This window comes from Canis lupus, chromosome 18 (assembly GCF_003254725.2).
Source record: "Canis lupus dingo isolate Sandy chromosome 18, ASM325472v2, whole genome shotgun sequence".
Lineage (NCBI taxonomy): Eukaryota > Metazoa > Chordata > Mammalia > Carnivora > Canidae > Canis > Canis lupus.
Window position 1 is genome coordinate 44,450,284 of NC_064260.1, and position 25,228 is coordinate 44,475,511.

The window sequence follows — 25,228 nt, forward strand, 5'->3', positions numbered from 1 at the left end:
GGAAGCCAAAAGCTGAGAACTGGTAACTGGAGCTGAGCAAAGGGGCCAACCCCACAACCCACGGCAGCTTTCCTCCTGGAACACGGGGCTCTGGGGCTTGTAATTCAGACTTTATAGCCCTGGGGCACCCCACATCCCTGCCATCCTCCCCCCAGCTCAAGTCCATGTAAATATATTCTAATGCAGAGAAGGGTCTGCGGGAGGTAAGAAGGCAGAGCCATTAGCATTTTGATGGGTTTTCCCAACACATGAACAAGAGCGGTTTAAAATTCATAGCACAGAGATTAATCGCAGTCCCGCCTCTCTCTACCCTACTTAAGGGGGGGGCGAGAACTTTTTAGCCCTTTACAAAAAGACCTTGATTAGGAAAGAGAGCTAGGAACTCAGTGCTGAGAGTCCTCCAGGGAAGAGCCAAGATGGTTTTCTAGACTGAGTGTGAAGGCCTTCTAAACACAGTCAGAGGGCAGAGTCGGGGATTAGGGTGGAGCAAAGGCTGGACACTGCTCAGGCGTGGGGTCCTTCCAGAAGGACCCAGCTGAGCCCGGGGGAGGAGCCCTGCTTGTTCCTAAGGGGCACATCCATCTCTCATCGCTGACACAGGCCCAGCCTCCTACCATCCACGTTCATTCACTCACCAAGCTTCCCCCAAAGGATCACCATATGCCACACAGTAGGTGCTTAGAGAAGAATCTGGAAGACGGTAACTCAGCAAATCCCTGATAAGAAATTCAGTCTAAGGACGCCTGGGTGGCTCAGTGATTGAGTGTCTGTCTTCAGCCCCGGGTGTGATCCTGGAGACCCGGGATCGAGTCCCATGTCGGGCTCCCTGCAGGGAGCCTGCTTCTCCTTCTGCCTGTGTCTCTGCCTCTTTCTGTGTCTCTCATGAATAAATGAATAAAAATCTTTTTAAAAAATTATTTAAAAAAAAGAAATTCAGTCTAGATGGAAAGAGAGAGAAAGAGAGAGAGACAGAGAGAGAGAGAAATGGGGATGAATCCAAGAAAATGGGATGAAGGAGGGGACCAAGAGAGAGCAGCTGTCCTGGGACTAAGGTGGAGAAGGCCTCTGACAAGCAGGGCCTAAGAGCAGATCACACCCTTTGGGGGCATTCCTGTCCTTCCTCAAAACCTTCCTTTGAAAGTAGTGATGTCATAGTAGGTGTAGAAGACAAGATGAACAAAGATTTCTGGAATATAATCAGAGAGACTATATAGCTATTGTTAACACGCATGACCCAAAAATTGGAAACCAGGCAAGGAGGAGAGGCCTGTCGTCTCTCAACATCCTGACGGGAGTAGGATTGTTCAGAGGGCCCACCTAAGCATTCTTTAATTATCCAGGGCAGAAGATTCTAGAGGAATGTTAACTTTGACTCCTGTGAAGTTACTTGTGAATGTGTAGTAGATTTTTCTGGTCTGGTAGAAAAAATAACCCCAAAGGTTAGGATTTTATTGCCCTAGAGGGCATTAGCCAGTTTTATATCCAATCCAGCCTCCTCATTCCAGTATCATTGCTCTGGTACTTGTATAACTGCTGTTTGTCTAATTCTCCTGAGAACCGGCTTCACCATCTTGCTGCCTCCCTCTTTCATGAGTCAAATCAATCTTTGGCCTATGTTCATCGCAGATTTGTAGGAGATCTTACAGGATTTCTAATTTTTAGAAAATTAGACTTTGGCAGTACATGCCTGATTACACACACACACACACACACAGTGCATAGGGGGAAAATGGGAAGAAATAGAGCAAAATGTTACCCATGGGTATCTTTTGGTAGTTGGCATATGTATGCCAGGGAGTTTCGTAATCAGAAAAAAAAAGTGATAAACATCATTTTTAAAATGGAGAAATGCACACTTATCTAAGATTACCCAATCAATAGCTAATGCAAATTGCTTGCCTATCCGGTCTATGGGGCAGGGCTCTAAGCACTTTATGTGGATGTTCTCACTAAGGCCTCCCCACCACCCTAGGAGAAAGGGACTATTACTACGCCATTCGACAGATAAGGAGATTAAAACCCAAGAAGTTGGGGCTTCGGGTCCCAGGTGTAGGCAGTCAGAGCTGGAGCTAAACCCCAGGCAGCTCAGCCCCAGAGGCGGCCCTGCCACACTTCTGCCTCCCAAGTGCAAAAGGAAGAAATAAACACATCTGCTGGGCGGCCAGGGTCGGGCCTGGAGGAGATGGTGTTCCCACCCACTCCCAGAGCTCATGGCGTGCTGGGAAGCCAGGCGCAGGCCTCGCCAGCCTTGAATTGAATTCACATGTGTCTCCCCCGCACTCGCAGGCTGGGAACCCGTCCTCTCCGTGCTTGGGCCTCCCATCGCCTTGGGAGAGGGCATGATGGGCACTGGGCAATTGGAAGCCACCCCCTGTCCACCTGCTCTGACAGCATCACCTCTAGCATCACTTGTACTAGAGCGGCCGGTCACTAATGACCATTTATTTCCCTCCGCCTATCTCTTCGCCCATGCAGGTACTACACAACGGCTCCATTACCCAGAGGGTAAAGACAAGGGCAGCCAGGCTTCAGCAAAGAGGGGGTGCGGGGTGTTGGAAAGGACCTCCAGGAGCCCTCGAGCCCACAGACCCTGCCTGTAAGTCACCGCGTGACCTTGGGTGAGTCACTCAGCCTCCCTGGGCCATGTCACCTCGCCTTGAAAATGGGCAGGGGGACTCATTGTGCTCCAGTACCCCCCGATATTTGGCCAGCATCCATCTCGCTTTCGCTGTCGGGGTGTTTTACATTCAGGAGGCGTGAAGCCCACAGCAGGAGCCCACGCCTATTGATTCTCACTAAAGCTCTCCATGTGGCAGGTCACTGCTGGCTAAGTCTGTGCAGAAATTAGGTTTTGAGGGAGGGATACCATGTGATCTCTGAAAACCAAATTGGGGTGGGGGGCTGCAAAAGGGGGGGTGTAGGGAGTGGGGAGAGACACTTCATTTAAATAGGACTCTTGAGAGCCCCGAGAAACCACCGCATCTGGGTGCTTTGTATCGTGCTGGTCAGTACTTATTTATTTCTTTATTTGGGCCAAACATGTTTCCCTAGGTTTCCAAACACCTGCCAACTCAGGCAGGATTATTCAGGTAAATACTGTGTTTCAAAGGCTTCCAAATATAAAGTCCCATTTTCCTTGATTTAGCAATAAACATCCATCCAGCCTTTACCTATGGCTTATACGAGGAAGGGAGGGGACCGAATAATTCAGAAATGTCAGCTGCTTAGTCAGTGTCAATATTGAAAGACGCGTCTCTAGGTGATTAATTAAGACGGATGGACAGAAGAAACACAGGCGAGCTCTCTTATAAAGACAGAAAATGATCCCGCTCATGAAAATGGTTTAGCAGATGTGCCTGCTTCTGATTCCTGGATGCCTTACTGCCCCTTTCGGGGTCTCAGTTTCATTCTTGACCACCTAATGGCCTGTGATTCTGAAAATGGGGTTTCCCAGGGCTTCAGAAGCCATCAAAGTGGAGGGAGGAGGTGGGGAGGCCAAGCGACCCCCTAAGGCCGCTCCAACAGGGCAGCAGCTCCGTTTTCAGTGATTTCTCGGAGGCTCCATGTTGAACTTTCTTTGAGTTTTGGGCTACAAGTAAATTGAATGCCTCTAGACTGAAGCCTCCCAGGTAACTTCTTACTTTAGTAATGTCCAAGACGGTACGTTGGTCAAGAAACCCCAAGGCATTCTGGTGGTCAAATGTTTTTTTTATCCAGAGGCATCATGCAACCCATGGACACATCACCTGGAGAGAGAAATGCCTCCAACTCTGAAACGGGAGACTCTCCACGCCAGGTAACAAGCCCCCATCCTTAGCCAAAGGGTCTGCCAAGACAGATCCTAAAACCACAATAAGGGCTAGCACCAACAGGGGCACTGGCATTATCCCAGGCACTTGATTTGTCACTTCTCACAGCAACCTCATGTAATAGGTGTTGGTCTTCTCCCCATTGCACAGAGAGAGAACCTCAGCATTGGAGTGGTTGGATAACCTGCCCAAGCCCACGAGCTCCTAACGGCAGGAATATTATGCTGAGCAGGGACTTGGGGACCAACTGATCCCTCACTTTCATTTTAGAATGGGATGACTGAGGCCCAGAGAGGATAAGGGACTTGCCCAAGGCACAAACAATGAGTTTGTAGCAGAGCAGGATCAAAACCCAGACTCTGTCCTGAAATCTCATCTTCCACTCCACCTTGACACCATTAGGCTGCTTGGGACAGCATGGTTTGGTGACCAAAGCTTACTCAGCTCAAGCGCAGACCACTATGCACTTGAAGACCCACTGTGGAGGCCCACTGTACACCCTGTGACACCGCCTCAGGTACTCCTGTTTCACTATCTCTAAAACAGGAATGACATTCGCACTTGACCTGTAGGCCTGTTGCAAGGATTGGGCAGGACAGTGCATGCAGTGTGGTATATTCTCAGTGAATTCTAGCTCTCTTTGTCCATGGAACTGGGGGCAGAGGGCTTGGGGGACACAGAAAGAAGTGGATCCTTCTGGTCAGTTCCACGCAGGAAACGTGGAGTCTCTGTCCTGATTCCATCACCCCTCCCCCATTAGCAGTGCCAAACTGGAAGAAGTAAAAGAAACGGGTCCAAGTGAGATGCCACGACATTATGTCTCCCTTAAGTCAAGAGTGAATCATCCTCTTGAACTTTCTATTTTCTCCTGACCTTGTGTTAATTCCTAGCTCAAAATAAAATGATGTCTCTTCAGTACCAGGAAAAGGCTACAGAGTATTTCAGGTCAGCACACAGGCCATGGAACGAGGCTGAATCCACTCAGTGATGCAGTCAGGGAATTTATGATGCAGAAAGAACCTTATCTCAGAGCATCTGAGATAAAGTATAAGAAAATGATGCTCTCTGTTGTAATAAACTGGTAGCTTTGCCTCTGCCGGGAAGCAGGGAATGAAGGCCCAGAGAGGTTGAGTGATTTGGCCCACTGTCACACAGCCATGGAACCTGTCGGTAAAAGAGGCAGAGCAAGAACCAGGTATCTCAACCTCATGGCTCTGCTGGTGGCTGGGAGTGAGAGGTGAGGAGGTGAGGGGGAGTGAGAGAGGGACACGGAGGCCCAGCAGTCTGGGTGTGACAATGAGTGTACATGGTTGAGAAAGCGAGAGTCTCTGAGGTGGAGGGAAGGCATTCAGGCCATCTGAAGTCCCAGCTGCACTTTCGCTGGGTGCGAAAAGATGAGTGTGAACAAGCATGAAGGTGGATGAGTGAGCAAGAGGGCTGGGAAGAGGCGGGGAGTGGAGTAAGATGGAATTGGCGCACTGGAATAGAGAACAAGAAGGAAAATACTTGGGTCATTTTCAAATTCCCACAGTTGAATAAATCAAAACAGACTGTTCTGAGACAAAGAGGGCGTCTCAAACCACATCCTTTACACCGGAGTCAATCCCAAATGGCCCACTTGGTGCTTTCTCATGACCTAGAATAACAGCACCAATAATACACACAACCACAGTGAGGGTTCTCGAGCCCCAGGGATGAACCAGGTATGCTAACACCTGCTTTCCAGATAGGGCTGCCACAATCCCTCAGTCCCCACACCTCCCTGACCCGTGGGGGTTGGGGGGATCTCTGGAGGCAGAGATCTCTGGGAGGCAGCAGAGATCCCACCCAGGAGATTCTCACGGAAACACTATGTCCCTGAGAGTCATGCTCCTCCAGGCAGGGCCGCCCTGGCCGCTGCCAGCGGATGATGAAGGAGGAAGGGGCAGCAAGTGACGACAGCACATCCCCGGCACTAGCTGCCCCACAGGGGAAGGCACATGCCCACCTGACCCGGAGTGCCCAGCGCCAGGCTGGCAATATTTGCGGAGGTCCTCACCTCACCTGAGCACCTGGCCCTGACCAGCCAGAGAAAGGCACCTGCCCTTCCAAACAAGCGTAGGCCAGCAGGGAGGGCACTGCCAAGGCCCCAGAGAACAGGTTTCCCGTTTCCCACCCCAACATTAGCAAAGGGAACATGTGGTCTCCCCTCGAATCCACCAAGCCTCCTCTCCCTACAGGCGGGGACAGCACCAGGTTGGCTGGGGAAGTGGGCATCCATGGCCACCAGGCAGGTGGTACATTCTCCAACCATGGTCTTATCCTAACCCCTAAATAATCCTTTGATGTGGGCATGACTCTTCCCACTTTACTGATGGGCAAACTGAGGTTCAGAGACACTAAATAACATCAAAGTCGCCAAGATGGTAAATTTAGACACAGTTAGAATTGTACCCCAGCATGACCAGGACACTGTCGGTCCTTCTAACTCAACCATCGCTCACAAAGCTCCCTTCTGACGGAGGATGGGAGTCTCAGAGGGCAGCACTTTCTTATGGGTTCCAAAAGCAAATCCCAACAAAAACCCTGCTCACCTCATTTCACTCTTGCTACATAGGGGCCCAGACCCTCAGAGCGTCCCCTTTACCAAGGAAAGTGAAATCTAGAATCACATGCTCCATCTCTCAGGATTTCAACGGGTTAGGATCTGCTTTATGTTATCTGTTGAGTTCACAGAATTATTAAAAACTGAAATATAACATTTATATGGAAAAGTACACAGATCTGAAGTGAACAGTGGGATGAATATTCACAAACTGAACATACCTATGAAACAAGAATAAGAGGACAAACAGACCAGCACCCAGAGGCCCCCATGCCCCGCCATGCCACTTCCAGACACTCCCCAACTCCTGCCCAAAGTTCATCCCTATTGTGACTTCTAACACCATAGCTTCCTTTGGCTGACCTCAAACCCCAAATAAATAGGATTGCACGGTGTAGACTCTTTCACATCTGGTGCTTCTCACTCCACACCGGGATCCTGAGTCTCTTCCAAGTTGCTCATTCCAGGAGCTCATTCTCCGCTGCGTAGTACTCCACTGCGGGACTGTATCTATTCTACTTTCTGTAGACATTTGCGTTATTTCTGCGTATTGCCCATCTCGGACACTGACACTATGAACATTCTTACACATGCCCTTTGGGAAATGTGTGCATACAAAGGCATTTCTATTGGATATACACCTAGGGGTAGAACTGTCAGGTCATAGGGTCAGTGTATACCCACCTTTGGTTACATTTCCCAATATGCCAATGTTGGGTGAATTTCATGTTTTAAACATCGTACAGCCTTAAACAAAACCCTTCTGCAGCTTAGATGTGGCCTCGAGGCCACCAATTTGCACCTCTGGCCTATGCGTGCTTTGTCCATCTTAGCCACTGGCCAGACCATCTTTCTTGAGAGCATATTGGCATCTCACCAATTAATGTTAATACTGGGGGGAAATTCTAACACCCCCCTACACTGATGAGTGAAATGTGGTTGTCCTTTAGTGAGTGCTCCTCTATCGGGATGAAATTACATTCAAGTCACTTGAGCAGCCTCTTCAAAATACACATGCCCAGCACTGCACTAGTCCAGCCCCCTCTGGACCAACCAGACTTTCTGAGGATGGACACACCCAGGAATAATTATTTTGAAATCTAGCTCAATTGAGAACCATTGCCTTAGGTCACATGGCAGTCAAGCCAGTGACAGCAGGGCACCTAGGTTCCCCAATTCCTAGGCTCTATCCAGCACCCCAGGGTTCCCCAAATCTCCTCTGTGTGCTAGCTCTCCACCCTACTCCCATCCCACAGACACCCTGATCCACGCTTCTGCTGGACTCAAGCAGGTCCCATCAATCAACCAGAGCTGGCATTCTGGATGAAAACTATCTGCCATCCAGAGACCACATCATGTTGCCCCTGCTGTCCAGTACCGGCCCAGGAAACCCTGGCTACTTTAAGTGGCTCAGCCTTCTTAGACTCAGGATGATTATGGAGAAACAGAAAGGACCAAACCCAAGCCTGGCCTCATTCTTTGGTTTATTTGACTCTGATTCCCACACCAACGCTGCTAAGCTAGCCGTGAGAATAATTTGTCTCTGCACTGGTGTGTTTTTTGCTCGGTTGGCTTTGGTTTCTGCCCTGGGTTTTATAGACGGCAAACAAGCCCAAAGAGGCCTAGTGCCTTGCCCAAGGTCACACAGCGAGGCTGCACCAAAGCTAGAATTTGAACCACGTCCCTGTTTCTCACTGGAGGTTCTTCCTCTCTACTCCAACGGGCCTTTCACAACCAATTAGGAACCACCAGAAAAGGCAGAAACATGACGGTAACCTCTTTCAGCTCAAACCAATCACATCTGTTTCGTGTCTTCCCCACTAAGCAGTAAACAGTGGGGACAGCGCCCAGGCTGGCTGCAGGCTGGGAGCTCAGCGCACAGACAAGGGCCACGGCCAGAGCAGGCCGCGCGTGGTTCTCCTGCTGGTCCCCGGGCTACAGGAGAGAGACTGTCCCTCACTGCGGCCAAGGCTGGCCATCTGACACAGCCGAGAATTGCCCTTTTCTGAAGCGATAATGTGCACAAACCCAGGGAGGGGCTTCTACATGGCCCTGTTTGCAGGGCTCAGGAGCCTCCGCTGTCTTACTGCTTTCCGTCTTTATCAACATTTGCGTGAAAACTCGCAGTGCCTTCTGCTGCCGATGAAAACCAAGCAATCTTATTTTCTCCCCTCAGCCAGGCCACATGGCTCCTTCTAGTTCCACCCGGTTCACTCAAGCTAAAAAAAAAAAAAAAAAAAAGGTGGAGGGAGGGGGCTCAAAAATACTAAAAGTTCCTTAACATCTGCAAATTTGCCTTTTGAGGCTGTTTTCAGCAAAACGTGCCTGGAACTGTGTCCTCAGATTGTGTTGCAGCAGTACATCCTCCCCCGGGAACAGCTTTGTCTTGGGCTCTGGTCTTGCTCTTGGGCCTTCGAGGGGGCAGGAGAGACGGTGGCAGAGAAGGGCACCCTGCACCCCAGTCCGTGTCTGGGAAGGGAAGGTAGGACTCCAGAAATGACTCCTGTGCATGCTTTCCCTGGAGGTCTAGTTCACCGCTCCCCAAATTTCTGGGGGCTGGCTGCTGGCAGTGGGCATGAGGCCCGGGAGGCCTCTCTGTCGCTCTGCTCAGCACCTCCTGTCCACTCCCTGACTTCAGCCTCCCGCCAACCTCACCATTGGTCACCACTTTGCCTGGAAGGAAAAGGAAAAAGCAGACTTCACCAGCCTGAGGTCACATCAACCAGAAGGTGGGAGAATCCAGAGTCTACCCAGGGATGGATGCACCCCGGGCCCCCAGCTCTAACCACTGCTCCACACGGCTCTCTTCCTGTTACCCACTGAACCGGCAGGGACAGGTCTTGCCCCAATCCAGACTGGCCTCATCCCAAAGGTAGAGTCATTCAGCCCTTGGTGAAGCCATAAGGCGCAGGTGCAGACCCTGCGGAACCCACACAGGCACACACATGCGTACTCGTGCATGCATGCCCACATCACCGGCTCCCAGAGTGTTCTGGCTCAGGGGGAGTGCCAGCACTAATTGACAGGAAGGACAAGAAGAGAGAAGTAGGCTCAGAAGATGGTCTGCACTGCCCCACAGGAGGGCTTCCAGAACAGTGTCTCCTAGGATGGTCCGTGGACCAAGCGCAAGGTCGGTCCCTGGGAATCTGGCAGCCTCAGGAGTGTCCGGGGCCTGGCTAGCAAGGACCTCTGAGAGGGTGAGCATGGCAGGAAAGGAGGCCATGTCCTCCCCCAATGTCCCGTGGTGAGGGTACCACACCCGAGTCCCCGCACAAAGGGCAGGGGGTCCTCCAGATGTGACCTGAGACAGCAGAAACCCTGTGTTCCCAGAAAGGGGGGCAGAGGGGGCCCAAGCCTGGAGAGGGGTTAGGGAGAGGAAGGGATGAGGCAGGAGGGCCCAGCTCCAGCCAGAGAGTTCCTCGTGGTGGGTATGGCTCGGGGTTTGAAGACCCAGAAAAGTCTCAGTGGTACAGGGCCGCCTGGGTGGCTGCGTACGTACCCACAGCCTCGAATCTTCAGCAAAAGCCTAGTGCACACATAAGAATAGAAAGGGGTGCACGCCGACTCCAAGCCACACTGGGAGTGCCTTTCTGCATTCTGCAGACCTCGCAGCAGCACCCCGGTTGGGACAGGAAGGGCCAGACCTTGCGGGACATTCAGACAGACCCTCCAGTTTCTCATATCCCCCTCCACCTGCTGGGCCTTCTGTGGAATTCCATAATCAGCACCTCGGGCTTCCCTTCCATGAAATGGGGATTAAAAACATCTCACCCAGTGGGATTGCTGGGCATCAAATGGCATCACGTATATGGGTCCGTTGTGTGCCTGGAAAAATTCTGCTGGAGAGAGAAGGGAAGGGAAGAGGGCCCGCGTGGCAGGTGGCCCCACACCCAGCATCAAGTGAGACACCTGATCGGGCCTGTGCTGTGGCCTTTTTTCCAGAGGGCAAAACAGAGGCTCCGCTAGGATAAAAAAAAAAAAAGGCCAATGATCATGCAGCTGCTGCAAGTCAGGCTTTGAACTCAGAGGTATGGGACCCAGAAGCCAGAATTCCCACTCGCAGACAGCCCCCGTGCCAAGGCCACGGCTGCCTTTGGAACTCTTCCCTCCAGAAGAGGGGTGAATTTTAATCCCATACGTTTCGACCCAGCAGACGTGGGTGAACTTACGCACACAACTTTAAATATGTCATTAGCATTATTATTGTTTTGCCAAAAAGCTTCTATCAGCGAGCTCTTTTTCTCTCTGCACACACAGGTACCTCTCAAATAGGTTTGAGTAGACCTTTGTGAGTGGTTGGGCTACTTAGAAACAAAAATTGCCCATTATTTAAATTCAATTACATAGCAACCACTTTTTAAAAAGAATATTTTTATTTGAGCTCATTGTGTAGCAAGGCATCAGACACTTTCTTTCTTCTAACTACTTTGAGAAGGAAAAATTATCAAATGAAAGGAAGGAAATGTTATGCATATCATCCCAGCTATTGAAAATAATGCTGATGGATTTTCCTCTCGGGCTCTTAATTTATTTAAACAACACCCCATTTCCATCAACAACCACGCCTCGGCTTCCTGAGTGCCCTTCTCCAGGGGATTCGAGGCTTTTTGGTCATATTCCCCTGCTGGAGACTCTGAAGGGAGACTGCAGAGTCAGAGAAAGACCCAGAAAAAAGTGGCACCCACTTCCCCATGTGTGGATGACATGCCAGAAGTCCACGATGGGATGGAGAACTAATTTGAGCCAAAGCAGGACTAGAGCTCAGGCTCTGACGCTGGACTCCCAGTCCAGGGCTCTCCCTGTCTCTTCAGTTGGGGGACAGTGGGGTTGATGTTTCACCCAGGGTGGGGAGGGGGCTGGGCTTCAGTGCAGTGCTCCTGTGCTTCCCACCCTGCACCCCACTTCCATGGCAATACCACAGTCTGAGGGCTCCTGAGATGCATCAGGCTCCGAGATCGGCCCCCAGTGTTCCCATCTGGTCTCTGGGCACTGAGTGAGGGAGGCCCTGGGCAGTTCCCATCTGTGGCCCCAGCTCTAGCCCCTCTGAAGCCGGCCCGCCAGCTCCTCCAGCCTCTCACAGAGCAAGCAGGCAGTGGCTTCAGAGGTCGCTCTGTTTGCCTTGGCTCCTCAGCCCGCTTCCCCAGCAAGAAGCCGCTGGAAAAGAAAATAAAACAACAACAAAAAGCCCTTTGATCTGCCACAGGATGGCCTCATCCAACCCTGGGGGAAGGTGGAAATCACCCTGTGTCATGACCTGCTGGCCTCCCTCCCACCCGTCCTCTCCGAAGGGCCCCACCTAGCCTGGGCTCCTGCACCCCGTGGGATGGAGGGGTCACAGTGACATCTGTGGGGGCTGAGTGGGGATGGACAGGAGGCGGGAAGAGGCCAGAGAGGGCCAAGCAACATGGAAAAGAGAAGATGCTCATCCACCCAGCTCACCCCTCCACAATAGGTGTCCCCACAGATTGTCCACTTGGTGGGGCATCGGGGTGGGGGTGGTGAGAGGACCATCTCAGTCCATCTGTGGGGAATCAGGCAAAAGCATCATGGCTGGGACGTCTGGGTGGCTCAGGGGTTGAGCGTCTGCCTTCAGCTGAGGTCATGATCCCAGGGTCCTGGGATCAAGTCCCACATTGGGCTCCCTGCAGGGAGCCTGCTTCTCCCTCTGCCTGTGACTCTGCCTCTTTCCGCATCTCTCATGAATAAATAAATAAAATCTTTAAAAACAAAACAAAGAAAAGCATCGTGGCTGCCGGTGCTGTGGAGTATGAGGCACCCATCACAAAGGGAGGAGGGAAGTGTGAAGGGCGCCTCTTCCACACCCCCATGGTCCAGCCTGGAGATTCTCTACAGCTTCAGGGGACAGTTCTGTTCACTCCAGCTGCCCCTCCTTCAAGCACCCCCTTCTGTCTCTTGGCCTGAAGTCAGGCTGGAAGTATGCAGAAGCAGATGTCCTGGGAGGAACCCTCAAGCAACGATAGACAGAAGTTGGTGACCACTGGCTCGGATGATTCCGAGTGTGCTCCTCACAGCCACTTGGGGGGGTGTGTCCCCAGTTGCCTACAGCAGTGGGCTACCCAGCACTTCTCTTATTGACTCTCCTCCCCTCCCTGCCCACTCACCCCTCGGGGACCAACCTCATACAGAAACGATCTGTACCCAAATCTTTGCCCAGGGTCGGCCTGTAGAGCCTCCCAGCTGAAACAAGGCCGAAGTGCATACGCTAACAGGGAACAAGTGAAAACATGCAGCAGAGCACAGGGTCGGAGCACCACCAGGGACACTGCGTGCAGCGTGACGCGTACACAGAGGTGCTCATGTACCCAGCGAAGGGTTTAAGAGCAGCAAGAAGCTGGTGGCCTGGCTGTCTCCGGGTGAGAAGCCTGGCTGAAGGCTGACAGTGAGTCTCCACTGAAGATGCCTCTGTTTCAGTTCCGTTTTTCTCTATGTTGACTCTGATTTTTCCCCTTTCACAGGTCAAACATGACTATCTTCAAAGAGCTTCCGAGCCCCTGGAAACCAGATCAATGAACTATGGAGAGGATCATGCCCCTCCCTTCCTGAGACCCTCTCACTTCCTGGCCTTGGCCTCCTTCTTAACCCCGGGCTGCAGGAGGACAGGTCCCAATTCCCGCATAGGTCTGGAAGCAGCCACGGAACAAGGGATTAAGGGCTGGAAGGATCAGAGAGGGAGACAAAGGATGAGAGACTCCTAACTCTGGGAAACGAACAAAGGGTTGTGGAAGGGGAGGTGGGTAGGGAGTTGGGGTGACTGGGTGATGGGCACTGAGTGGGCACTTGATGGGATGAGCACTGGCTGTTATACTATATGTTGGCAAATCGATCTTCAATAAAGATAAATGAAAAAAAAAAAAGGGCTGGAAGGGCACAAAGGCCAAGTGAGAGGCCTTGAGACCCCTGGATGCTGGTTTTCTCCCCACTGTGGCTGTCGAGACGCAGGCTGGCTCCACCAGGCAAGACCCCGGTGTCCCACAGAGGAGCATAGCCAGGAAACTGGCCATCTGATGCTTGAGAGTGGGCTTGCGGCTCAGACGGCCAGGGTTTGCATTTCTCCACCTCTGCTTACCAGCTGTGTGACCTTCAGCAAGTGACTTAACCTCTCTATGCCCCAGTTTCCTTGGCCATGGGGACAATCATAATATTGCATTAGAAGGTGTTATGGGATAAACTGTGTTCCCCCAAAATTCATGTGTTGGAAGCCCTGACCCCCAGCACCTCAGAATGTGATTGTATTTGGAGAAAGGATCTTTAAAATGGTGGTGTGGGGGCAGCCCAGGTGGCTCAAGCAGTTCAGCACCACCTTCGGCCCAGGGCCTGATCCTGGAGACCTGGGATCTAGTCCCACGTCAGGCTCCTTGCATGGTGCCTGCTTCTCCCTCTGCCTGTGTCTCTGCTTCTCTCTCTCACTCTCTGTGTATTCTCAGAAGTAAATAAATAAAATCTTTAAAAATAAATAAATAAAATAAAATGGTGGTGAGGTTATCATGAGACTGCTGGGGGGGATCCTAATCCAATCTGACTAGAGCCTCCACAAGAGGAGATCTGGACACCCAGGAGGCACTGGGGATGCACATGTGCAGAAGAAAGGCCACGTGAGGACACGAGAAGGCAGCCGTCGGGAAGCCGAGGGACCTCAGAACTACCCACACCTGCTGACACCTTGGTCATGAGCTTCTGAGAAATTTGATGTGAATCGATTTACTTAATCCTCACAACTCAATAAATTAGGTGTTATTTATAGTTCCATTGTAGGGGTGAGAAGATGAGGCACAGAGAGGCTGAGTACTTTGCCCAAGGCTGTGGAGTTAGGAAGTGGTAGGGCCGGGACTGTAAACCGTTATTCTATCAGGAGGGGATCAGACCTGTAAGCGCCTGGCACACGGCAAGCGATCAATACACGTTAGCTGTGCTCATTACCCAAAACAACCTGCAAAAGACTGGCCTGCAGAGGAGAAAATGAAGAGAGCCACCTCCTGAGCACCTGCCAGCTACCAGGGCCCAGTGCCTGCGGTCTGGGATGCAGCATTGAGCAATGGGGGGGTGGGGGGAGAGGGAGTTGGGGAGGTGGCTAAAACGATGGCCAGATCCAAGCCAATAGGAAGAGAATTTGGCCCAGGAAAGTCAAGGAGGGCTTTCTGGAAGAGGTGATGCAGGGGCTGGGTTCCAAAGGATGAGGAGGAGTCTGGTAGCTACAGAGGGAGGAAAAGGCATTGCAGGGAGGGGGCAGTGCACGCAGAGTGGCCCTGTTACAAGTGGGGGCGACAGAAGGAAGCAAGGTAGCATGTGGGCCGGAGCACAGAGGCAGGCTTGGGTGGGGGGCGCGGGGGCAGGGGCTCCGGGAAAGCCTTCGAACACAATTGAGAATCCACTGAAGGATCACAAGCAAGGTGGCTAACACGATCACGTTACACAACAGATGTTTTTCCTAACAAAGTGTGGAAGTTGAGCTTCCGTAAATTGAGTTTTATTTTAAGGCAGTAGGGAGCAATGGGAATCGGAGAGCTAATTTGCCTGTAAATTGAATGAGGGCCCTCTGATCCAGCTGGTATTTTCATAGATCCGGGCCGCCTCAACTGAGGTGCACCTGTTACGTAAAACTCCTGGAGGAGGGGCACCTGGCCAGCTCAGTTGGTAGGACGTTTGACTCCTGATCTCGGGGTCATAAGTTCGAGCCCCATATTGGAAGTAGAATTTACTTAAAAAAAAAAAACAAAAACAAAAACAGGGGCACCTGGGAGGCTCAGCGGTTGAGCCATCTGCCTTTGGCTCAGGTCATGATCCCAGGATTCCGGGATGGAGTCCCACATGGGTCTCTCTGCAGGGAGCCTGTTTCTCCCTCTGCTTATGTCTCTGCCTCTCTCAGTGTGTCTCTCATGAGCAAATAAATAAAATCCTTAAAAAAAAAACAACCCCTGGAAAACTGGTCTGGGGGTGGGAGGCAGGGTCAGCACGGCCGGGCAGTGTCTCGGCTTGCCAGGGGAAGCCAGGGGAACACTCGTGGCTCTCCCCACCAGGCCACCACACAGCCTACCTCCTGGGGGGACCACAACCTCCCGGCCTCCCCTTCCGAAGCTTCTCCCCATCTCCAAGCTTCAGCATGTGCTTGTTTCCATGAGGGGGCCTGAGCTGCCGCTAATAGAACAACTAGAACAATTCTAGTTTTCACTGAATCCTTTTGAAGTGTCACATCCAATTATCAGAGATAGATTTATGCATTTGAATCTTCTCTTCATAAAACTCTATGAGGTAAACAGGTGGCCTGGAAATGTTAAGTAATTTGTCAAAGGCCAAGCAAAGGCTGTGGTGTGTGGCTGAATTAGGATTTGAACCCAGGGCCCTTACGTTCAGAAGTTGGACTCCCCACCTTTGATTGAGCGTTGCCTCTTCTGAGTGCATTGCATGAGGACCAGGCTGCGCATCTGAACCCTCAAGCCGCATCAGCTGAGCCCCCAAACCCTCCGGGGATCCTGGAGGATGGGCTCCAGAGCAGAGAGCTGTCTGTTCATCCCCTCCAGACCCCCTCCTCAAGCAGAGATGGCCAGACGTCGCCCCCAGGGGAGGAGAACCCAACGTGTGCACATCACAGGTATTTCTGGCACTAAAGGTGAGCCCAGGATAAATAGCAGGCAGGGACGATTCGTCTCGACTAGCTATTCTTAACCTAGGACAGCATGGAAAAGACAGACGACTCCAGCGACTAGGCTGGAGGAACAGAGCTGGCGCCTTTCATTCAGTCATTTCAAGTCATTATTTCTAGAAAACATCCTACCTGCAACTAGTTACAATTCATATACATCCATGTGCCTTGAGTCCAGACTGGATGCACCCACTCCCCGCCTGTCCCGATAGCAGCATCTGGCAGGTGCTTAGCTGCGGACAAAGTATGCTTTACTGCAAACACACCTCCTCTCTGCTCCTAACCAGGCTAGGAGGTGCCCCTAAATCCCCACCTGATTGCTAAGAAGAATGAAAGGTACCAAGATCGATTTACCAATTACTTGCCAGTGGTACAGTTGTAGGAACCTGGGCCAATTCTTTGACCTTCTGCTCGTAAAATGGGACAATCCTAGTATCCACCTATTATGGGTTGGATGGTGTACCCCCAAAAAGATAACATGGAAGTCCTAAGTCCTGGTACCTGCAAATGTGTCCCTATTTGAAAACAGGCTCTTTCCAGATATAATCAATTTAGGATGAGGTCCTTATGCCCTAATCCAGTGTGACTGGTGTCCTCATAAAGAAACCAAAGACAGACCCAGGGCAACACTGTGTGATGACAGGAGCAGACTACTGGGTGACACATCCATGAACCAAGGGACACCGAGGATTGTCCACAGCCACCAGAAGCTAAAGAGGAACAAGGAAGGAGCCTCTCCTAGAGCCCTGCCAATGCCTTAATTCAGGGCTTTTATCCTCCAGAGCTGGGAGAGAAGAAAGGTCTGTTGCTTCAAGCTCCCACCTGCGGTACCTTGTCACGACAGCCCTAGGCAAGCAGCCACGTCTTAGGGCTCTCAAGCTGGTCCAAGGCCCTCCTCCAGGTGTTTCAGGTGGCAGAGGCTGCCAAAGCTAGGTCTAGGGGCAGGAGTGAATGAGGTGTGTTTGAGGGACCCCGCGACGCACAACTCCCAGGCCTAAGTGGCCCACACGTCTCCCAGTACTTCTCAGAGGAGCAGGAGTCAGCTTGCCTCCCTAGCATCTTGGTGGCAGCTTTGGCCGAAGGGCACTCTCCAAAGCCCCCAGGTGCAAGTGTCCACTATGCCGGGGCGGCCGGAGGAGGGGTGATGGCAGAGGGGGGGAATGAGCCCCCTCAGAATCCTGTCTTGAGGAACCACTGTCTTCCTAACCGAAGACCCCTCCACTCTGGGCTCCAGCCCACTAGCTATTCCTTTGAGGTGGCCAGTTAATCCCCATTATTCTGGAGGTGTTTACGTCCTGGTTGGTGAAGTGCTTCATTCCCCTACGGGCTGAAACCCACAGCAGATGATTCCCAGGCCTGCTCTGCTGGAGGGGGCCCTAAATGTCAGGCACCAGGTGGCAGGGGGGTGCTGCTCCCCCAGGAGGTTGAGGCGTACTGCCAGACGGAGCAGCACTGGGAGGGAGAGTGCTGTATGGGCCCCAGCCAGAGAGGCAGCATCACGGGAGGGGGCGCTCAGTGGCACCCTGGGCCCCACACCCACCCATGTGTTAATTAGACTCCAAAAGATGGGCCCAAATCCAAGACCAGAGCTTCAAATTCTTCTTCTATTTCCAATGGAAGCCATATCAGTCCATCACGAGCGCAGAGGCTGAGGCCACCAGGACCGGGAGGCCAGCACCTTGACATCCAAGAGGTAGGACTCACAGGCCAGCGTGCTGGGCCGGCTTCTAGCCTCTCCTCGGGTGCTGATCCTTTGCAAAGGCATCTCTTCCTTCTTACTCAAGTGGCAGACAAGAGATAACACAAACGTTGACGCTGACTATGCACCAGGGCTTGATTAACCTTACGGCTTTCCACAGACCCCCCCATTTTGCAGACAAGAGAACCAAGGCTCAGCAAAATGAACAAGTAGAAGGGTCAGGATTCAAACCTGGGTCTGACCATCTTCTGTGCCACCTCCCCTCAGTGTATTATGGGCACTCTATGATCCGCCCTGTGATAATTTCCATGTACACAGTGTGTGATCTATAATGAACAACTCACACCAGGGGTTACTAGGGAATGGAAGCTTCCGGGCTTTAAGTGCTGACTGCATATGAGGCCTATGTTAGAAGCTTTAAATGCATCATCTCAATTAATTCTCAAAGTACTCTCTTTGGGAAATGTAAATGCAGAGTTCGTGCTCAGCAAATATTCATGCACTTCCTGGCATTCTCAGCCTCCCCTGCAGCTGGTCTGGGGCCATGTGACAGTTCTGACCAATGCACAGGGGCCGATGTGATGTGGGTCACCTTCTGGCGGAGGCAGCTGGGTGTCAGCGTGCCTTTCCCACCTCTCTCTGCCCCTTGGCAGTAACTGTGGATGCCACATATTGTACAAGGTGCAGCTACCAAGACGGTGGAGTCCCCATAGCCTGGGTCCCTGAGTAACCGTGTGGAGCAGAGATCCGTCATGATCCAGGTCATGGGAGCAAGTGATCACACCTGCGGCATTAAGCCACCGAGGCCCTGGAGTCCTGTGTGGTGGCAGCTGATACTTAGCCAGTGTTATTGCTACACTGTGGCTAGTCTTCTGCTTTTCACAGATAAGGAAACCAAGGCCAGTCAGTGGCAGAAACAGGGTTCAAATTCACATCTGGGACTCCAACACGTATCCTCTTCCGCTAACAACCTTTTGTTTTTTGTTTTTTAAGATTTTTATTTATTCATTCATGAGAGACACACAGAGAGAGACAGAGAGGCAGAGGACACAGGCAGAGGGAGAAGCAGGCTCCATGCGCCGGGAGCCCAATGTGGGACTCGATCCCGGGTCTCCAGGATCACGCCCCGGCCGAAGGTGGCGCTAAACCGCTGAGCCACCCGGGCTGCCCAGCTAACAACCTTTTGTTGCTCAGTCCAGTCACTGCCCTCCTGGAAACAGCCGTGGCCACTGAAACACCTTCCCCTCACTGGCCCTAGGATGGCTGAGAAATTGATGCAGGAGCAAAGAGGGCATCTCATAAGAGGCACTGAGCCTGGAAGAGGAGCAACAAAGCAGGGAGGAGAGGGCTTGATGGCATCTCAAAGCTATCATTCCTGGGGCTTTGCAGCTCACAGGGGTTCTGATACAATTCACAAGGAGCAACTATCACACAGTGGTTTAGAGCACTGGACGGGCAATCAGGTCAACCCAAGTTCAAATCCCAGGACCCCCACTGTCTCACTTGATTTTTCAGAACCTTGCTTTTGGGTTTTTGTTTGTTTTGTTTTGAAGATTTTCTTTATTTATTCATAAGAGACACAGAGAAAGAGAGAGAGAGAGAGAGACATAGGCAGAGGGAGAAGCAGGCTCCATGCACCGGGAGCCCGATGTAGGACTCGATCCTGGACCCCGAGATCACACCCTGAGCGGAAGGCAGACACAACCGTTGAGCCACCCAGGCATCTCCAGAACCTTGCTTTTGTATCTGGAAAATGGGGACAAGATCTGAACCAGACTCGTGGGTGGAAACGGGTTGAAGCGTTGTCTAGCTCTGGGCCCACGGTGAGCGCACACCCACCACGTGAGCCACCACAAAGACCATCCCTGGGATGGCTCAGAGCAGCAGCCATCAGGGGGGGAGGCAGAGGGGAGGCAGAGGGGCAGCCCAGAAAGCCCGGATCGTCCACCGGGCCCGGCCCACGTGGCCACCGCAGACCAAGGGGCAGAAGACAAAGAGGGAAGCAGGGCCGGCCAGGCCTGATGCCCCAGAGCAGAGAAGCCAGATTATTTATTTTAAAGTTGCAAGTGTCTTCTAGCAAGCCAGCTTTTTATTTGGGTGAATCTGGGAGTTGTTTATCAGCTTAAACTCATTATCTGCACATATGGTCTTCATACTATGGTTAAGGGCGGGAAACAAAGGATGGAAGGGAGAGAGAATGGGCAAACACTGGCTGGGGAAATATCATCCCTCAAGTGCCAGAACCCGGGATGTTTTCAGTGACGTCACACTGGGCTTCCTGCCACGGGGATGGGGCTATCATGAGAATCCTCACAAGATCTTTACTCGGGCGTCCCTCAGTGGGGGAGGGAAAGGAAGAAAAAAAAAAACAGTTTGTTTTATTCACCCTTGTCTTCTATTTTCAAAGCAGACTCTCTCCCTCTCTCTCTCTCTCTCTCTCTCACACACACACACACACACACACTCACACACGCACACACACAAAGGCACGCCAAGCCCCGGTGTGTTGGAGCTGGAAAGAATCAAAACTGACCCCTCCCTTTTCACATAATGAGGGTGATGACAGCGGACATTAGCTGAGCATCTACCACATGCAGGACACTGGACTAGGTGTTTTGCATGTTGTATCTCATTGACTTCACAATAATCCGATGAGGTATGATTAGTCCCGTTTTACAGATCAGGAAACTGAGGCACCAGAGGTCTCCTAAAGGCCTAAGGTCACACAGCTAATCAGTAGGAGAAAGCCAACATTCAACCCGGGGCAGCCTAACCACCGCACAATGCTGCCACTAAAGAAATAGCAGAGCAGGCTCAGAGAGGGACAGTGACTCACTGAGGTCACCCAGCTCCATCTGCAAGAAGATCAGGGCTCGAACACAAGTCTCCTTACTTGAGGCTGGGGGATATCCCACCACCTGTTGCCTCTTGGTCCAGACACTAGCATGCACGACCTGTGAACACGCTCTCGCTCATCTCCGAGTTGTTCAATTTACTGATCAAACCAGCAGTCTTGGGTGCAGACAACGGACAAGGGTTGGACCTTAAGATAACCAGTGCTGACAGGAAAGACCTACTTTGCCAGCTGCAAACATTGGTGCTCATCATCTCACCCTCTCTTTTTAAAAAGTTTCACTATCAGCACACACACACACACCCCTACCCACCTCCCCCTCCCCCACCCTCCCCCCCTCACCTCCACCCCCGCCAACAGAGGATCGAAGTGCTGACTCGGGTCCAAGGTGCCAGCCCGTGCAGCAGGAGGAGCCCAAGCTGGCAGGTTTGCTCAATGGCATCAGGTTGCAGAAATACCCGATCGACTGATCATCTGCTCCGGGGGGACCAAAGTGCTGGTTTCCAAGACCCCCCTCCCTTTGCTGTGTACCAGCTGAGCACGAACAAATGTTCCTGATTTTCCTCCTCTCGACTGATGAAATAGGCCAGAGGAGCAGCCCTCTGCAAAGAGGGGTTCCTAAAAGGGGCAGCCCAGCCATCAACATTTGCTTTCCTTCAGGGAAGGGGAGTGGGGGCTGGACAAGCATCCAGAGAAAGGCAGCGTGTGAGGGTGCAGACAGATGAGGAGCCCCCAGCGGGCACTGGTCACCGACGTTACCTTCTCTGCCTAAGCCAACAGTCTGATGGAGGATGGGAACCTAGCTTGATTTTGTTGTGGGGCTGGTGGGGGGGGGGCAGGTGCAGTCAAGAGAGGTGCCCTCCACTGGAGGAGAGGCAGAGCAAGAGCTGCCTACTGCCCTAAGAGGAGGTTATATGCAGCAAGCCAATCCAGAACCTTCTGGGCCTGCACATGCATTTTACGGACCGGGGAAGCAGGTCCAAGATGGAAACTGACTCGCCCAGAGCTGCATTGATGATCCAGAAAAGTCAGATTTCAAAGCAGACCCCAGCGAGACCCCAAACCTTGCTGTGTCCTCCCCTCCTCACCCCCTCCCACGAATCCCTGCTGCAATGCCTTGCCTTGACACCCCTTCCCCACCTGTCCCTGCCCAGCACCCTGTGTTCCAGCCCACCCTCAGATGACTAAAACCTCATTCAGTAATAATTCCGTAGCTCTTTCCAGGCTGACATGGAATTTTTTTAAAGGAAGATGGAATACTTCCTAGAAGACCCAAAGTATCCTAACTTGGAGTTAGGATGAACTTTGGCTTCTAGAAAGTGCCCCGATTGATAGACTGCCATTTCAGCCTTGGGTTGGGTAAAGATGTTCTGAGGGTCTGCGGTGGAACGGATTTAGAGACAGAGATATAAGGAGACTGAATTTCCAAAACTTGAAATCTTGCGGAATCAGAGACCTTGGCGTGTACACCAGGTCGCACATGATATGCTAACCAAACACAAACACCAGCGGCCCTGGGGTCTCAATGCCCTCTTCGCCTTAGGGGACAGAAAGAAGGGGTACAGCACAGGACCTGCTCAGGGGCCTCGTGCTCACACCCAAGTTCCAGGCACAGGGTTGTCTCAGGCAAGCCTTTCTTCTGCAGAAAAACAAGAGCCCCAAAACGGACCCAAAACTCCTTTTGTTTCCGGGCCCCCGTGGAATGTCTTGAAGACACATCCAGAGACATCCATCGGGCCCCTCCACCCTTTCCTCTGTCTCCTCTCTCCACCCCTTCTGTGCAAAATAACCATTATACTGATCTTTCTTTATGGCATCTCTGTCCTCCAGCATTTTGGGAACATCCAGCAAAAACATGTGGTGGGCTGTATCGGAAGCCAGAACCTTAACTAACTCCATTGGAGTTAGTTAACTAACTAACCAGAACCTTAACTAACCCCACTTCCATCACCTTTGCAGGGGACTCTGGGGACATGGGAGGGAGAGGGGGTGTCCAGTGAGGAATTGCCAGCCAAGAGGGAGACGAAAACTTGCCGCGGCTACTATGAGACCACTGCCAGGTCTTCTATTTGCTCATTTGCCCTCTCTTGGGGTTCAGGGAGGAGGGAGGGAATTAAAGAAAAAGACAAGACAACCGTCCCTGCAGGCCGCGCTCAATGCTGGAACAGCCCCACACAGGACAAAGGTGATGCTCTTCATAGATGCCAGCAGCAGTCCTGCTCCCCAAGTCCACACAGATACACACAGTCTCCACACACGGGGGCCCTGAGGTCAGGAAACGGGACACCTGGCGGGTTTCCACCAACAGCTGTGAAATGACCAGATGAAAGTGGCCTGTAGACCCAGGCCCAGGAGGGGAGGGACCCTGAAATCACCATTTCAGCCTGGACTGCACAAGTCTTTAAGGGGCCCTCCTGACCCGGGGCCTGTGCCTGCCGGCTTACTTGTGCCCAGGGAGAGGATGGATAAGGGGTTATACCCCAACACCCTCATCCAGCCCACACCAGGTAGGGATCTGGCCGCATCCAGGAAACAAAGGTACAACTTTTACAAGAAGGGCGCATCCAATAATTTGAGTTTCAGACTCCAAAGAAACCTCGACACGTTGATCATCCTCTCACCCGCTTTCTCTACACCAATTCGCTGTTAGTGTAAAGTTTTTCTCGTTTTTTGTTTCTCTGGGGGTGAATTTTTTAAATTCACCCCTACACCTTGCCTGCTCCCGGAGGAAAACCACCTCCTGACTACCAGGCCTTCCAGCACACGGTGCGCCCCGGCCTCACGCTCAGACCTGTCCCCCGCCGTGCAGCGGGGCGGGGGTGCTCCTCCACGCGGCCCCCCGCGCGAGCTGGGGGGTCTGTGGTTCTGGGTCCTGGATTTCGGTGCGTTGGTCTCGCAGGAGCCGGGACCTGCCTTCCCGTGGGTGAAAGGGCCGGGGAAGGGCTCCCCCTGGCGGGGACCAACTCGCCTCCATCCAGCGGGGAGCCAGAGCCGGCGCCAGCCCACCCGAGCCGAGCCACCCTCCGCGAGGACTCCCATCGCACTCCCCAAATCTGGACGTGCCACAGAGCACCCAGCGCGCACCCCCGGAGGGCCCGCTGCGCTCCCCCAAACGGCGCACCCGGCGGACGGGATACGGGGCGCCCCGGAGGAAAGCGTGGCGCCCCCGCCCGCCCCGCCCCGCCCCGCGGCTGGGACCCCAAAGGCGGCTCGCGCTCGGTGCCCTGCCCCGGCCCAGCAATCCCCCCGGCCCGGATCCTCGCTCCTAATCCCTGGGCTCTACCTGACCTCCTACGGAGTGGCGTGGCGCGCACCCCCACCCCCGGGCCCAGCCCCCCTGAGACCCCAGCCTGGTCAGGCACACCTGCCACCGCCGCCGTCCTCCCGACGCCCCCCCACTCACCCACCCCGAGCGCCCGGCCCGACCGGGGCTGCACCTGTCCGGGGGAAGCCTGCAGCCCGCGGATTCGGGGCAGGGATCGGGGCGGGGATGCGGCGAGCACGTCTCCTCCGCCCCCTCCCCGGGCTCCTGAAGTAGAACTTGGTTCCTGGTTCCCCGAGATCGTCCTGGGATCCCTCCCCCATGCCCTCCGCACCCCGGACCGGAGCGCGCGGGAAGGAGCGCGCGTGGGGTCTCCAGGTCCCGGGGCGCGGCGGCGGGGCGCGCGGAGGGCGCGGGGGCGGGGAGCGGGGGGCGCGGGGGCGCGGGGGCGGGGGGCGGGGGGCGCGGGCCCCTACCTTCCAGCAGCCGCAGCAGCCGCCCGACCCCGCGCCGAGTCCCGCCGGCGGCCGCGGGGGAAACTTTGCCGGGCGGAGAGGCGCGCTCGCAACTTGCTCGGCGCCCGCTGCCTTCCCGGCGGCGGCGGCGGCGGCGTGTCGGGGACCGGCTGGGCGGGCTCGGGGCCGGGGCCGGGGCTCGGGCGGCCTCGCGCGGCTCCGCTGTGGATCGCTCGGCGCTGCGTCCGCCCGCAGCCTGGAGCCCCCGCGACGCCGGCGGCAGCTGCAGCCGCCCGCCCGCCCGCCCGCCGGCCCCACCTCCCAGCGCCCGCTCCGTCCCTCCTCCCCCGCGCTCCCTCCCCTCCCCAAACCTCCTCCCCGCGCGTCTCCAGTCGCCGCCACCGCCGCCGCCGGGAAGGCACGTCTGCCCCGGCGGCCGCCCCTGCCTCCCGCCCGCCCCGGGCGCCGCCTGCCGTGCAGTCTGCGCGCCTTGCTCCGGGCCCCGGGGCCGCCGCCCTCGGGCCTGCCCCGCGCCTTCGCCCCGCGCCCGCCTGCGCCTGCCCCTGCCCCTGCGCCTGCCCCTGCGCCTGCCCCTGCCCCTGCGCCTGCCCCTGCCCCTGCCCCTGCGCCTGCCCCTGCTCCTGCCCCTGCCCTGCGCGTGCCCCTGCCCCTGCGCCTGCCCCTGCGCCTGCCCCTGCCCCTGCCCCTGCGCCTGCCCCTGCCCCTGCGCCTGCCCCTGCCCCTGTCCCTGCCCCTGCGCCTGCCCCTGCGCCTGCCCCTGCCCCTGCGCCTGCCCCTGCCCCTGCACCTGCCCCTGCTCCTGCCCCTGCCCTGCGCGTGCCCCTGCGCGTGCCCCTGCCCCTGCCCCTGCGCCTGCCCCTGCCCCTGCGCCTGCCCCTGCCCCTGT

The 25,228-nt window shown here is 54.1% G+C and overlaps 1 protein-coding gene across 2 annotated transcripts in view; it reads right to left on the bottom strand.

The window, feature by feature from the left end:
* The window catches only part of TSPAN18 (tetraspanin 18), a 186,066-nt gene extending 161,579 nt beyond the window's left edge, over window positions 1–24,487 (bottom strand). For both annotated transcript variants that reach the window (XM_049096376.1, XM_025451945.3), the window contains exon 1: window positions 24,343–24,487. The gene's annotated coding sequence lies outside the window, so the exon portion shown is untranslated. The remainder of the gene's footprint in view (window positions 1–24,342) is intronic.
* Window positions 24,488–25,228: the final 741 nt, after the last annotated feature.